Genomic DNA, 10471 nt, shown 5'->3' with positions numbered 1-10471 from the left:
TCAGATGCCAAAAACTGAACATGTGTAGATGTCATTTAGCTAGGCTATAGATGCAGGGAATTTGGTGAAACACATATCCCATTTCTCAACCTGTCTCCTAAAGCCAGTTTCCTGTGAATGCCATTTTGTCCTTTGAAACTGAGTTTGAGTGAATGTTTTCCCTTATATATAGCTAGACTTGTCTCCAAAACTAAGAAACTGTGTTCCCAACAAAATTGTTGAAGAACATCTACCACACTCATTCAGATCCCAGAATGGAACATGTGTAGTAGCTGTCATTCAGCTATGCTAAATTTGCAGAAAATCTATAAAAACACTTACACTCAATTCTCAGAATGTTTCAGAGGGCCATATTACAGTGAAAGACATTTAGCCCTTTAAAACTGAGTTTAGGCCAAGGCCTTCTCCTATATATGTAGCCTTGACTCTCAAGCACAGAAACTCTGTTTTTCCAACAAGGTAGAATAAACAATTTTCCACACACATTCAAATTCCAGAATAAAACATATGTCAAAGATTTCATTCAGGTAGTCTGAAGTTGCAAGTATACTCTAGAAACACCCACATTTTTCAGCATGTGTTCTAGAGCCAGTTCCAAGTTAAAGACCATTTTCCCTGTAAAACTGAGCTTAGGTGAATGCCTTCCCTGATATTTAAGTAGGCTTGTCTTCCAAATATAGAAAATTGTTCCCCACAAGGTAGCTGAAGGACGTCTTCCAGACATATTTGAATCCCAGAATGATACATGTGTAGAAACTTTTAGTCATCTAGTCTAAAGTTGCACAGAATCTGTAGACACATTTAACCCCATTTATCAGCATGTTTATGAGAGCCAGTTTTAAGTGAAAGTCAGTTTGCCCAGTTAAACTGGCTTAGGGAAAATGTCTTCTCTTATATATTGGTAGGCTTTTCTCCCAAATACAGAAACACTGTGTTCCCAACAAGGTAGGTGAAGTAGGTCTTCCACACACATTCACATCCAAGAATGGAACATGTGTAGATGCTGCCATTTAGCCAAGCTAAAGTTGCAGGGAATCTCTAGAAACACTTACCCCAATGTCTCTGCATGTTTCCTTGAGCCAGTTTCCAGTGAAAGCAGTTTACCCTATACAACTGAGTTTGGAACAATGTCTTCCTTTATATATTAGTAGGCTTGTCTCCTACACAGAAACTGTGTGTTCCCTACAAGGTAGATGAAAGAGGTCTTCCACACACATTCACATGTCAGAATTGAACATGTGGAAAAGCTGTCTTTCAGATAGGCTAAAGTAGCAGGAAATTTCTATAAACATATTCCCACATTTCTCAGTATGTTTCCTAAAGCAGGTTTCAAATGAAAGTAAATTTGCTCTGTACAACTGAGATTGGGCCAATGATTTTCCTTATATATAGGTAGGCTTGTCTCCCAAACACAAAAAAGTCTGTGTTCCCAACAATGTAGATAAAGGAAATTATCCACACACTTTTGGATCCCAGAATGGAACATGTGAAAAAGTGGCAATTCAGCTTTGTTCAAGTGGAAGAGACTCTCTAAAATCAATTATTCCCATTTCTCAGCCTGATTGCTAGAGCCAGGTTCAAGGAAAAGGCTATTTGTCTTGAAAAACTGAGGTTGGGCAAAGACCTCCCATTATCTCTATTTAGGCTTGTATCCCAATTACAGAAACTGTGTGTTCCCATCAAGGTTGCTGAATGATGGATTCCATACACATTTGGTTCCCTGAATAGAACATATGTAGAAGCGGTCATTCAGCTAGGCTTGAGTGGAAGGGAATGTCTACAAACACATACCCCTATTTCTCAGCCCGTTTCCTAGGGCCAGTCTCAACGTAAAGGCATTTTGCATTGTAAAACCTAAGTTGGGTGAAGTCCTCTGGTATATCTAGTTAGGCTTGTCTCCACAACACAGAAACCCTATTTTCCCAACAAGGTTGATGAAGGACATCATACACAAACAATTGGATCTCAGAATGAACAATTGTACAAGTGGTCATTCTGATAGGCTCAAGTGCAAGGGAATCTCTAAAAACATTTACCCCCATTTGTGAGCCTATTTCCTAGAGTTGGTTTCAAGTTAAAGGCAGTTTGCCTTGTAAAATCGAGTTTGGGCTAAAACACCCATCTAGGTAGGATTGTCTCTCAAATACAAAAATTCTTTATTCCCAACAAGGTGGATGAAGGACAGCTTCCACACACATTCAGATCCCAGAATGGAAAATGTGTTGAAGCAGTCATTCAGATAGGCACAAGATGAAAGGAATCCCTAGAAGCACTACCTCCATTTCTCACCCTGTTTTCTAGAGCTGGTTTCAAGATAAAGGCAGTTTGCCTTGTGAAACAGAGTTTGAGTGAAGTTCTCCAAGTATCTCTTCGTAGGCTTGAGTCCCAGACAGAGAAACTCTGTGTTCCCAACAAGGTAGATGAAGGACAGGTTACATACATTTTTGGATCCCTGAATGGAACAAGGGTAGAAGAGGTCATTCATCTAGGTTCAATTAGAAGGAAATCTCAGGAAACAGTTACTCACTTTTCTCAGCCTGTTTCCTAGAGCGGGTTTCAAAGTAAATGTAGTTTGCACTGTTAAACCGAGTTTCAGTGAAATCCTCCCATTATATCTAGGGATGATTGTCTCTCCAACACAGAAACTCTTTGTTTCCACCAAGGCAGATGAAGGACAGCTTCCAGACACAATCAGATCCCAGGATGGAAAATGTGTACGAGTGGTCATTCAGCTAGGCTCAATTGGAAGGGAATTTCTAGAACCACTTGCCCACATTTCTCAGACAGTTTCCTAGAGCTGGTTTAAGGTAAAGGCATTTACCTCATAAAACCGATTTTGGGAGAAAGACTCACAGTATCTCTAGGTAGGCTTGTTTCCCAAACACAAAAACACTGTTCCCAACAAGGTAGATGAGGACAGCTTCCAAACACATTCAGATTTCAGAATGGAACATGTGTAGAAGTGGTCATTCTGCTAGGCTCAAGTGGAAGGGAATCTCTAGATACACCCATATTTCTCATCTGGTTCCTGGAGCCGGGTTCAAGGTAAAGGCAGTTTGCCTTGTCAAACCAAGTTTTGGTGAAGCCCTCTCAGTATCTCCAGGCTTGTCTCCCAAACACAGAAACTTGCTCTTCCAAACAAGGTAGATGAAGGAGAGCTTTCACAAACATTCAGAAACCAGAATGGAAAATCTGTTGTAGCAGTCATTCAGCTAGGCTCAAAGAACAAGGAAACCATACAAAAATTTACCCTATTTCTCACACTGTTTTTAAGAGCCAGTTTCAAGATAAAGGCAGTTAGCCTTGAAAAAAAGTGGGCAAAGTCCTCACAATATCCCTTGGTAGACGTGTCTCCCAAACAAACTCTGTGTGCTCAATAAGGTAGTTGAAGGAAAGCTTCCACACACTTTCAGATCCCAGAATGGAATATGTGTAGAAGAGGTCATTCAGCTAGGCTCAAGTGGAAGGGAATCTCTAAAAACATTTACCTCCCATTCTCAGCCTGTTTCCTAGAGCTGGTTTCAAGTTAATGGCAGTATGCATTGTAAAACAGGGTTTTGTCGAATGCCTCCTAGTATCTCTAGGTATATATGGTTCCCAAACACTGAAAGTCTGTGTTCCCAACAAGGTTGATGAAGGACATCTTCCACACACTTTTGGCTCCCAGATTGGAACATGTGTAGAAGCATTCATTTAGCTAGGCTCAAATGGAAGGGAATCTCTAGGAACACATTCCATTTCTCACCTGTTACCTAGGGCATTTTCAAATTAAGACAGTTGCCTCTGAAGGCCTCACTGTTTCTGTAGGTAAGCTTGGCTTCCAAACACACAAAGACTGTGTTCTAATCAAGTTCCATCAAGGACAGCTTCCACAATCATTTGGATCCCAGAATGGAACATTTTTATAAGTGGTCATTCAACTAGGCTCAAGTGGAAGGGAATATTTAGAAACAATTACCTCCATTTCTCAGCGTGTTTCCTAGCACTGATTTCAAGGTAAAGTCAGCTTGCAGTGAAAAAAGGGGTTTGGGTGAAAGCCTCACAGAATCTCTGGGTAGGATTGTATCCAAAACACAGAAACTCCATTTTCCCAACAAGAAAAATTAAGAAGAGCTTTGACATACATTTGGATCCCAGATTAAAACATGTATAGAAGTGGTCATTCAGCTACACTCAAGTGGAAGGAAAACTCTAAAAACATTTACCGCCATTTCTCAGCCTGTTTTCTTGGACCAGTTTCAAATTAAAGGCAGTTTGGAGGAAGAGGCCAAGATGGTGGAGTAGTAGGACGCACATAGCTAACTCTCTCCCACAAATACACCAAGACTCATATCCACAGATGCACTCAGCCAACCAGAGAACCTGTGGAACTCCAACAGAATATCGTCCTCTTCAAAAGACAAAGACACCAAAAATCTGGTAGGAGAAAAGTAAAAAGGAAAGAAGAAAAAGCAAAACAGTGCAGGGCCATTCCCACAGGGAGGGAGCAGCAAAGGAGGACTAGCGCTCATTCGCTGGGTCTCCCCCTCTCTAATGGAAAGGCCAACGGGATGGAGGTTGAGCCTCTGAGGCTCGGATCTGTACAGAGCACACCTTGACCAAGAGAAGTAAGTAAAACGGGCACAGAGGGTCCCTGCAACACTCAGCCCGAGACGTAATCTGGTCGCTGGGGGCCACAACAGGCTGACTGAGCTGGACGTTGGACTGGGGCGACTGCAATGAGGCAGCCCTGGGGGACTGCAGCGTGCTGCATGCTGTGGATGAGTGGATGCACAGGGCAAAACAACCTGGGCCCTCCATAAAACAATATGGCTGATGTGCCCTGGGGGGAAGGGTACATACTCCCATCTCTGAAAACCCGCAGAAGGTTTATGGCTAAGAGAGGAGGGGCTCAGGCACAGCCACCATATCATCCAGCACTTAGCACCCAGGCGGGGGTGGGGTCAAAACCTGAATCCGCACCTAAGGGCTCAGCAGCCTCAAAGGCCAAATGGCGACTTTTTTACAGCCCAACGGAGTTAGGATCCTTGCACCTTAGCATCTCACAGAACTCGAGCCACCAAGACAAACAAGGAGCTGAGTTTGGGCCCTGAGCAGGGGCGGGGCTGTTCTACTGTCTTCCCGGAGCTCACCTATGGAGCTCCGACTAGGAGACGGTAGGTGGCCCCCCGCCTTTCTGGCAAGAACACTGCACCTGACTCCGCTGCTGGGAGGGGGTGCGATCTGCCTGCACATGTGGCCAGTCTGCAACATCTGACTGCAGCATCGGGAGGGGCAGTGACCTGCCCACCCACAGTGAAGAAGAGCTGCACCTGAACCAGTGTTGGGAAGGGGCGCAATCTGCTTGCGACAGGCACTGGTAGCAGCACAGATGATGACGCCAAAGGAGGGCCTTTGGAAACAGCAAGCTGAATTCACGAAACAGGGCAAAGACAGAAAGACTGCTCATTAAGAACACACAGTATCCAGGAGAACACCCCACCCCCACTTTTTTTAATCTGTTTATACCTGTTGTATTTTCTATTACCTTTTTAATTTTTTACTTTTTAAACAGTTGTATATGCCTCCAGTTTTAATCCCTTTTAAATTTTTCTTTTCAAATAACGTTATCACTATTATTTTAAAAAAATCCATTTCATCATTTTTATTTCTCTTGGTTTTGATCTCCTATTATTGATTATACACTGTTTTCAAATAGATATATTTTTTCTCTTTTCTCCTTTTTTAAAGGTTTTTACCAGAGGTCTCAACCCGATTGCTATTCTGCTTCAACTTGCTTTTCTATTATTCACTATACAATGTTTTCAAACATTTTTTCTCCCTGTTTAAAAAATTATCTCTTTATTACATTTTTATATGTTCCATTTTCTATTATCTTTTGAATTTCTACTTTCTAAACAATTGTATATGCTTCTAATTTTAATTCCTTTAAAATTTCTCTTTTAAACTAGTTATATTTTTATTATTTTTAAAAAATCCACCTGATTTCATTTTCTTTTTGTTTTGATATCCTGTTATTGATTATACAGAGGTTTCAAATATTGCTTTTTGATTTTTTCCCTTCGTTTTAAGGCTTTTAAAAAAGTTGTCTCAACTCGATCTTAGTCTGATTCAAAATGCTCTTCTATAATACATTATACACTGTTTTCAAACATTTGTTTCTCCCTTCTTTTAAAACTCTCACTTTATTTTATCTTTTTTATCTCTTCTATTTTCTACTACCTTTTTAATTTCCACTTTCTAAACAATTGTAAATGCTTCTAGTTTTAATTCTTTTTAAATTTATTTTTTAAAGTAGCTACAGTATTATTTTTTTTAAAATCTACCTGATTTCAGTTTCATTTCTTTTGGTTTTGATCTCTTGTTATTGGTTATACCTTGGTTTCAAATATTGTTTTCCGATCTTGGTTTCTTTTTTTTTTTAAAGGGTTTTTGAAAAGACATCTCAACTCGATTGCTAGTCTGATTCAAATTGCTCTTCTATAATTATACAATGTTTTCAAACGTTTTTTCTCTCCCTTCTTTTAAAATTCTCTTTCTCTCTCTCTCCCTTTTTAAGTTTTATTCCTACATAGGCATTAGATAGATAAATAAACAAACTCCTTAAGGACCACAATAGATAACTGATACTTCATAAGCCACAGTGCCAGAGAGATATGAGCAAGATGAAGAAGCAGATAAAACATCCCCAATCAAAAGAACAAGAGAAATCTGAAAGAATGATCAATGAAATAGACATCAATAGCCTACTAGATCGAGATTTCAAAAAGGAGTGATCAAATTACTAAAGGAACTAAAAGAGATAGTGTTTAGAGATATAAAATATATCACAAATGAAATTGAAGCAATAAAGAAGAGCCAAGTAGAATTGGTAAAATAATTGGCTGAGATGAGAACTGATCTTAAGGCTGTGCAAAGCAAACTAGATAATGCAGAGGAACGAATAAGTGACATAGAAGATAGGACAACAGAAAGCACACAATCAGACCAACTGTGAGATAAGCAAATAAAAACAAATGAAAACAACATAAGGGACTTATCGGATAATATAAAGCATGCCAATCTTGGCATAATAGGGATCCCAGAAGGGGAAGAAATATCAAAGGGGATTTAAAAGTTATTGGAAGAAATCATGACTGAAAACTTCCCAAAATTAAAGAAGGAATCACATATCCAAGTACAGGAAGTTCAGAGGGTCCCAAACTGGAAGAAACCAAACAGACCCACACCAAGATATATTATAATCAAGATGGCCAGAATCAAGGATAAAGGAATTCTAAAGGCAGCAAGAGAAAAGCAAAGAGTGAGTTACAAGGGACCCCCCATAAGGCTCTCAGCTGATTTCTCTACACAAACACTACAGGCCAGAAGGGAGTTTAAAGATATCTTTAAAGTCCTGAATGAAAAAAAGATACAGCATAGGATACTTTACCCAGCAAAGTTATCCTGTAGGATAGACAGAGATATAAAGAATTTCACAGAGAAGAAAAACTAAAAGAGTTTAGCAACACTAAACCTATGCTAAAAGAAATATTTAAAGGCATACTCTAAATAGTAAAGCAGCAGGATGGTACAGAAATGAGAAACTCATAACTGGAAAGGTGATAACTCATGAAACACAAATAAAATAAACACGAAATTGTCAAAGAAGACATCTAAATCATTAAGAGTGGGAAAGGGAAGCAAGAAAGGAAAGAGTATATTTTTTTCTTTTTTAATTTTTTTTTTTGTTCTCGGTAGGATGGGTTTGAGATATAGTAATGGGGTAATAGACTTAGAAAAAATGGTAACAACAATCCAAATACTTACAAGGGAGTCACAAAAACTAAATAAAAATCATGATAATACACACGAAATTTACCAAACCAGAAAAGGAAGAAGAAAGGAATAAAGAGAAAATACCAAATCAACTGCAAACATAAGTTCAAAATGGTAATAAAAACACATCTACCATTAATTACTGTAAATGTTAATGGACTAAATGCTCTAGTCAAAAGACATAGAGTGGCTGGCTGGATAATAAAGCAGGAGCCTTCAATATGCTGCATAAAAGAGACCTACTTTAGGAAGAAGGACACATATAGATTGAGAGTGAAAGGATGGAAAAGAAAATTCTATGCAAATGGAAAAGCCAAAAAAGCAGATGTAGCAGTACTGATTAAAACAAAGACGATAAAGAAAGATAAAGATGGAGATTTTATAATAATTAAAGGAGAAATACAAGATGAGGATATTACACTCATTAATATATATGCACCCAATATAGGAGCACCTATGTAAGAAACAAAGGAGAAAAAGAGGAACACATGGAGATTAAACAACATGCTATTAAAAAACCAGTGGGTCAACGATGACATCAAAGTTGAAATTTAAAAATACCTTGAGACAAACGAAAATGAAAACCCAACCACACACAATTTATGGGACGCAGCAAAGGCAGTGGTAAGAGGGAATTTTATAGTGATACACGCCTTCCTCAAAAAAGAATAACAATCTCAAATAAACAATCTAACCCACCAGCTAAAAGAATTAGCAACCGAAGAGGAAAAAACAACAAAAGACAGCAGAAGGAAGGAAATAATAAAGTTCAGAGAGGAAACAAAAAAATTAGAGATTAAAAAAATACATAGAAAAAATCATTCATTCCAAAGGCTGGTTTTTTTGAAAAGTAAATAAGATCAGCAAACCTCTGACCAAACTCACAAAGAAGAAAAAAAAGAGAGAATGAATTAGCAAAGTAAGACAGGAAAATGGAGAAATAACAACAAATAATATAGAAATGCAGAATTTCATATGAGAAAATTATGAAAACCTATATGGAAATAAAATGGATAACCTAGAGGGGAGGGACCAATTTCTGGAAACATACAGTCCAAGACTGAACCAAGAAGAACCTGACCACTTGAGCAAAATGATCACTAGAAATGAAATTGAATTAGCAATAAAAAAAAACTCCTTACAAATAAAATTCCAGTACCGGACTGCTTCACAGGGGAATACTACCAAACATACAAAGAAGAACTCATAACAGTCCTTCTCAAACTCTTCCAGAAGACTGAAAAGGAGGGAATACTCCCAAAATCATTCTATGAAGCCACTGTCACCCTGATACCAAAACCAGGCAAGGACACTACCAAAAAAGAAAATGATAGGCCTATATCACTGATGAACATAGATGCAGAAATCCTCACCAAAATATGAGCAAATAGAATCCAACAACACATAAAAAACGTTGTACATCATGACAAAGTGGGGTTCATCCCAGGGACACAAGGGAGGCTCAACTTATGCAAATCAATCAATGTAATACATCACATCAAAAAGAGAAAGGACAAAAACCATATGATCATCTCAATAGATGCAGAAAAAGCATTTGATAAAATTCAACACCCATTTATGATAAAAAAAAAAAAAACTCCAACCAAGGTGGGTATAGAGGGAATGTATCTCAACAAAATAAAAGCTATATATGGCAACCTACAGCCAGCATAGTACTCAACGGTGAAAAACTCAAAAGCTTCCAATTAAAATTTGGGACAAGACAAGGATGCACACTATCACCACTCCTATTCAACATAGACTTAGAAGTCCTAGCCACAGCAATCAGGCAAGAGAGAAATAAAAGTGATCCAAATTGGAAAAGAAGGGGTAAAATCGTCAATATATGCTGACGACATGCTGCTATATATAGAAAACCTTAAAAGGTCAACACAAAATCTACTAGAGCTGATCAAAGAATTCAGCAAGGTAGCAGGTTACAAGATTAATGTTCAGAAAGCAGTTGAATTTCTTTACACTAACGATGAAGCAACAGAAAAAGAAACAATCCCCTTTAAAACAGCACCCCATGTGTTAAAATACCTAGGAATAAATATTACCAAGGAGGTGAAATAATTATACACAAAAAACTATAAACCATTGATGAAGGAAATTAAAGAAGATTTTTAAAAAATGGAAAGATATCCCACGCTCTTGGATTGAAAGAATCAATATGGTTAAAATTGTCACACTGCCTAAGGCAATCTACAGATTTAATGCAATCCCTATCAAATTACCCAGGACATACTTCACAGAAGTAGAACAAATCATAATAAAATTTACATGGAAATACAAAAGGCCTAGAATTGCCAAGGCATTACTGAAGAGAAAGAAAGACACTGGAAGAATAACTCTCCCAGACTTCAGGCAATACTAAAGATCTACAGTCATCAAGACAGGATGGTATTGGTACAAAAACAGACATATAGACCAATGGAACAGAATAGAGAGCACAGAAATGAACCCACAAACTTTTGGTCAACTAATCTTTGACAAAGGAGGCAAGAATTTACAATGGAATACAGACAGTCTCTTCAGCAAATGGTGTTGGGAAAACTGGACAGCAGCATGTAAAGCAATGAAGCTAGAACACTCCCTTACACCATATACAAAAATCAAATCAAGATGGATCAAAGACTTAAACATAAGACAA

This window comes from Camelus bactrianus, chromosome X (assembly GCF_048773025.1).
Source record: "Camelus bactrianus isolate YW-2024 breed Bactrian camel chromosome X, ASM4877302v1, whole genome shotgun sequence".
Classification (NCBI taxonomy): domain Eukaryota; kingdom Metazoa; phylum Chordata; class Mammalia; order Artiodactyla; family Camelidae; genus Camelus; species Camelus bactrianus.
This window is presented reverse-complemented; position numbering follows the sequence as displayed.